Below are 6,157 nucleotides of genomic sequence, written 5' to 3'. Positions count from 1 at the left end.
GTGACTGCCTGTCCCTGTACTAGTGACTGACTGTCCCTGTACTAGTGACTGACTGTCCCTGTACTAGTGACTGACTGTCCCTGTACTAGTAACTGACTGTCCCTGACTGACTGTCCCTGTACTAGTGACTGACTGTCCCTGTACTAGTGACTGACTGTCCCTGTACTAGTGACTGACTGTCCCTGTACTAGTGACTGACTGTCCCTGTACTAGTGACTGACTGTCCCTGTACTAGTGACTGACTGACTGTCCCTGTCTCTGTACTAGTGACTGACTGTCCCTGTACTAGTGACTGACTGTCCCTGTACTAGTGACTGACTGTCCCTGTACTAGTGACTGACTGTCCCTGTACTAGTTACTGACTGTCCCTGTACTAGTGACTGACTGTCCCTGTACTAGTGACTGACTGTCCCTGTACTAGTGACTGACTGTCCCTGTACTAGTGACTGACTGTCCCTGTACTAGTTACTGACTGTCCCTGTACTAGTGACTGACTGTCCCTGTACTAGTGACTGACTGTCCCTGTACTAGTGACTGACTGTCCCTGTACTAGTGACTGACTGTCCCTGTACTAGTGACTGACTGTCCCTGTACTAGTGACTGACTGTCCCTGTCCCTGTACTAGTGACTGACTGTCCCTGTACTAGTGACTGACTGTCCCTGTGACTGTCCCTGTACTAGTGACTGACTGTCCCTGTCCCTGTACTAGTGACTGACTGTCCCTGTACTAGTGACTGACTGTCCCTGTCCCTGTACTAGTTACTGACTGTCCCTGTACTAGTGACTGACTGTCCCTGTACTAGTGACTGACTGTCCCTGTCCCTGTACTAGTGACTGACTGTCCCTGTACTAGTGACTGACTGTCCCTGTACTAGTGACTGACTGTCCCTGACTAGTGACTGACTGTCCCTGTACTGTGACTGACTGTCCCTGTGTGACTGCCTGTCCCTGTACTAGTGACTGACTGTCCCTGTACTAGTGACTGACTGTCCCTGTACTAGTGACTGACTGTCCCTGTACTAGTGACTGACTGTCCCTGTACTAGTGACTGACTGTCCCTGTACTAGTGACTGACTGTCCCTGTACTAGTGACTGACTGTCCCTGTACTAGTGACTGACTGTCCCTGTACTAGTGACTGACTGTCCCTGTACTAGTGACTGACTGTCCCTGTACTAGTGACTGACTGTCTCTGTACTAGTGACTGACTGTCCCTGTACTAGTGACTGACTGTCCCTGTACTAGTGACTGACTGTCTCCTGTACTAGTGACTGACTGTCCCTGTACTAGTTACTGACTGTCCTGTACTAGTGACTGACTGTCCCTGTACTAGTGACTGTCCCTGTACTGTGACTGTCCCTGTACTAGTGACTGACTGTCCCTGTACTAGTGACTGACTGTCCCTGTACTAGTGACTGACTGTCCCTGTACTAGTGACTGACTGTCCCTGTACTAGTGACTGACCCCTGTACTAGTGACTGACTGTCCATGTACTAGTGACTGACTGTCCCTGTGACTGTCCCTGTACTAGTGACTGACTGTCCCTGTACTAGTCCTGACTGTCCCTGTCCCTGTACTAGTTACTGACTGTCCCTGTACTAGTTACTGACTGTCCCTGTACTAGTGACTGACTGTCCCTGTCCCTGTACTAGTGACTGACTGTCCCTGTACTAGTTACTGACTGTCCCTGTACTAGTGACTGACTGTCCCTGTCCCTGTACTAGTGACTGACTGTCCCTGTACTAGTGACTGACTGTCCCTGTACTGTTACTGACTGTCCCTGTACTGTCCCTGTACTAGTGACTGACTGTCCCTGTACCTGTACTAGTTACTGACTGTCCCTGTCCCTGTACTAGTGACTGGCTGTCCCTGTACTAGTGACTGACTGTCCCTGTCCCTGTACTAGTGACTGACTGTCCCTGTACTAGTGACTGACTGTCCCTGTACTAGTGACTGACTGTCCCTGTACTAGTGACTGACTGTCCCTGTACTAGTGACTGACTGTCCCTGTACTAGTGACTGACTGTCCCTGTACTAGTGACTGACTGTCCCTGTCCCTGTACTAGTGACTGACTGTCCCTGTACTAGTGACTGACTGTCCCTGTGACTGTCCCTGTACTAGTGACTGACTGTCCCTGTCCCTGTACTAGTGACTGACTGTCCCTGTACTAGTGACTGACTGTCCCTGTACTAGTGACTGACTGTCCCTGTACTAGTGACTGACTGTCCCTGTCCCTGTACTAGTGACTGACTGTCCCTGTCCCTGTACTAGTGACTGACTGTCCCTGTACTAGTGACTGACTGTCCCTGTACTAGTGACTGACTGTCCCTGTACTAGTTACTGACTGTCCCTGTACTAGTGACTGACTGTCCCTGTACTAGTGACTGACTGTCCCTGTACTAGTGACTGACTGTCCCTGTACTAGTGACTGACTGTCCCTGTACTAGTGACTGACTAGTTACTGACTGTCCCTGTACTAGTGACTGACTGTCCCTGTACTAGTGACTGACTGTCCCTGTCCCTGTACTAGTGACTGACTGTCCATGTACTAGTGACTGACTGTCCCTGTCCCTGTACTAGTGACTGACTGTCCCTGTCCCTGTACTAGTGACTGACTGTCCCTGTACTAGTGACTGACTGTCCCTGTACTAGTTACTGACTGTCCCTGTACTAGTAACTGACTGTCCCTGTACTAGTGACTGACTGTCCCTGTACTAGTGACTGACTGTCCCTGTACTAGTTACTGACTGTCCCTGTACTAGTGACTGACTGTCCCTGTACTAATGACTGACTGTCCCTGTACTAGTGACTGGCTGTCCCTGTACTAGTGACTGACTGACTGTACTAGTGACTGACTGTCCCTGTACTAGTGACTGACTAGTGACTGACTGTCCCTGTACTAGTGACTGACTAGTGACTGACTGTCCCTGTACTAGTGACTGACTGTCCCTGTACTAGTGACTGACTGTCCCTGTCCCTGTACTAGTTACTGACTGTCCCTGTACTAGTGACTGACTGTCCCTGTACTAGTGACTGCCTGTCCCTGTACTAGTGACTGACTGTCCCTGTCCTGTACTAGTGACTGCCTGTCCCTGTACTAGTTACTGACTGTCCCTGTACTAGTGACTGACTGTGACTGCCTGTCCCTGTACTAGTGACTGACTGTCCCTGTCCCTGTGACTGCCTGTCCCTGTACTAGCGACTGACTGTCCCTGTCCTGTACTAGTGACTGCCTGTCCCTGTACTAGTTACTGACTGTCCCTGTACTAGTGACTGACTGTCCCTGTACTAGTGACTGACTAGTTACTGACTGTCCCTGTACTAGTTACTGACTGTCCCTGTACTAGTGACTGCCTGTCCCTGTACTAGTGACTGGCTGTCCCTGTACTAGTGACTGACTGACTGTACTAGTGACTGACTGACTGTACTAGTTACTGACTGTCCCTGTACTAGTGACTGACTGTCCCTGTACTAGTGACTGCCTGTCCCTGTACTAGTGACTGCCTGTCCCTGTACTAGTGACTGACTGTCCCTGTACTAGTGACTGACTGTCCCTGTACTAGTGACTGACTGTCCCTGTACTAGTGACTGCCTGTCCCTGTACTAGTGACTGACTGTCCCTGTACTAGTGACTGACTGTCCCTGTACTAGTGACTGACTGTCCCTGTACTAGTGACTGCCTGTCCCTGTACTAGTGACTGACTGTCCCTGTACTAGTGACTGACTGTCCCTGTACTAGTGACTGACTGTCCCTGTACTAGTGACTGACTGTCCCTGTCCTGTACTAGTGACTGACTGTCCCTGTACTAGTGACTGACTGTCCCTGTACTAGTGACTGACTGTCCCTGTCCTGTACTAGTGACTGACTGTCCCTGTACTAGTGACTGACTGTCCCTGTACTAGTGACTGCCTGTCCCTGTACTAGTGACTGACTGTCCCTGTACTAGTGACTGACTGTCCCTGTACTAGTGACTGACTGTCCCTGTACTAGTGACTGACTGTCCCTGTACTAGTGACTGACTGTTCCTGTACTAGTGACTGACTGTCCCTGTACTAGTTACTGACTGTCCCTGTACTAGATGACTGACTGTCCCTGTACTAGTGACTGACTGTTCCTGTACTAGTGACTGACTGTCCCTGTACTAGTGACTGACTGTCCCTGTACTAGTGACTGACTGTTCCTGTAATAGTGACTGACTGTCCCTGTACTAGTTACTGACTGTCCCTGTACTAGTGACTGACTGTCCCTGTACTAGTTACTGACTGTCCCTGTACTAGTTACTGACTGTCCCTGTACTAGTGACTGACTGTCCCTGTACTAGTGACTGACTGTCCCTGTACTAGTGACTGACTGTCCCTGTACTAGTGACTGACTGTCCCTGTACTAGTGACTGACTGTCCCTGTACTAGTGACTGACTGTCCCTGTACTAGTGACTGACTGTCCCTGTACTAGTGACTGACTGTCCCTGTCCCTGTACTAGTGACTGACTGTCCCTGTACTAGTGACTGACTGTCCCTGTACTAGTGACTGACTGTCCCTGTCCCTGTACTAGTTACTGACTGTCCCTGTACTAGTGACTGACTGTCCCTGTACTAGTGACTGACTGTCCCTGTACTAGTGACTGACTGTCCCTGTACTAGTGACTGACTGTCCCTGTACTAGTGACTGACTGTCCCTGTACTAGTGACTGACTGTCCCTGTCCCTGTACTAGTTACTGACTGTCCCTGTACTAGTGACTGACTGTCCCTGTACTAGTGACTGACTGTCCCTGTACTAGTGACTGACTGTCCCTGTCCCTGTACTAGTTGACTGACTGTCCCTGTACTAGTGACTGACTGTCCCTGTCCCTGTACTAGTGACTGACTGTCCCTGTACTAGTGACTGCCTGTCCCTGTACTAGTGACTGACTGTCCCTGTACTAGTGACTGCCTGTCCCTGTACTAGTGACTGACTGTCCCTGTACTAGTGACTGACTGTCCCTGTACTAGTGACTGACTGTCCCTGTACTAGTGACTCTGTAGTACTCTGTGTCCCTGTACTAGTAGTCTACCCTCTGATGTCGTAGTAACGTAGTAATTCCACACCAAGCCCTTTATTATTAAAGGGATGTTTAGTTTTTAGGTCTGTCTCTGTGATGAGGGGATTGTTAGTTTCAGTGGTGACTGTGGCCAGGATACAGAGATTGGATGGAGAGCTATATGATGACTTGGGTCACTGTCTGTGGACTGATGATGCGCCAGATTGCGCTTTGAAGACAACTGGGAACTCGGGGAAAAAAGCAGGTCAAATCATGACGTCAGTGATCTTCATATCGGAAAGTCGAAGCTCGAGAAAGATGCACGAATTTCCGAATGACTTGACCGTTCAAACCATTTTAGCCTGTCGGAGCTCGTTTTTTTTTTCGAGTTCCCAGTTGTCTAATAAATAGATTGCGGAGAGGCCACCGGTCGGACTAAAATACGTTTCCCATAATGCGGCAGCAGAAATGTAGTTTTTCAATAGCCCTAGTGCTCATCTGGGAAATGTAGTAACTACAAATAGCATGTAGAACGTTCTTTAATGGCATTACATATGGAATGAAAAATACATTTCCCATGTTGTCATACATGTACTATGCTCATATGTCCTGTGCAGACGTCCTTAGGATGTCTATCGATACCTGCCGCTAATAGGCCTACAGTAGGCTATTGGTCTAGTGGTACCTTCGCACTCACTGTATGAGCTATACAAAAACGTAAGGCAAATGCCGTCATAGCTACGTATAGTCAAGCTATTCCATTGGAAAATATTTTTAGCCTCGAGAGAAGGGCGCACATCACGGGGAAGAGAAGCATCCGACCGCAGACGGGGAAGTAGCCTCGGCGATGTTGTGGATTTGAAGATGAGGAATGTTTCCTTTTTGACTCACCGATTTTTGCCACGAATGTGTTTTGTTGGCGAATTGTTTTCATGATCTATGACATTGTGATCGAAGGACTTATGGTTCGGAGCTGCGCTTTACACCCGAAAGAGATCTGATTTTTTGACAGGACAGGCCGGCAGAGCATCCGCTGATCGAGAGGTCGGTGTTGTCATAAGTTGCACTTTGACAGCCCGATCTGAGTCTGTGTCTCTACTTTGTTATTTATTGCCTATGAATAGGCTTAGCCATTCCA

The 6,157-nt window shown here is 49.1% G+C and overlaps 1 protein-coding gene across 1 annotated transcript in view; it reads left to right on the top strand.

Annotated features, from left to right (window-relative positions):
• Window positions 1-5,645: 5,645 nt before the first annotated feature.
• LOC127926159 (transmembrane protein 65-like) overlaps window positions 5,646-6,157 on the top strand; it is a 90,838-nt gene continuing 90,326 nt past the window's right edge. The window contains exon 1 of the mRNA XM_052511636.1: window positions 5,646-6,063. The gene's annotated coding sequence lies outside the window, so the exon portion shown is untranslated. The remainder of the gene's footprint in view (window positions 6,064-6,157) is intronic.

This window comes from Oncorhynchus keta, unplaced genomic scaffold, assembly GCF_023373465.1.
Source record: "Oncorhynchus keta strain PuntledgeMale-10-30-2019 unplaced genomic scaffold, Oket_V2 Un_contig_7036_pilon_pilon, whole genome shotgun sequence".
NCBI lineage: Eukaryota > Metazoa > Chordata > Actinopteri > Salmoniformes > Salmonidae > Oncorhynchus > Oncorhynchus keta.
Note: the sequence above shows the minus strand (reverse complement) of the source record. Positions and strands in the feature narration are given on the sequence as shown.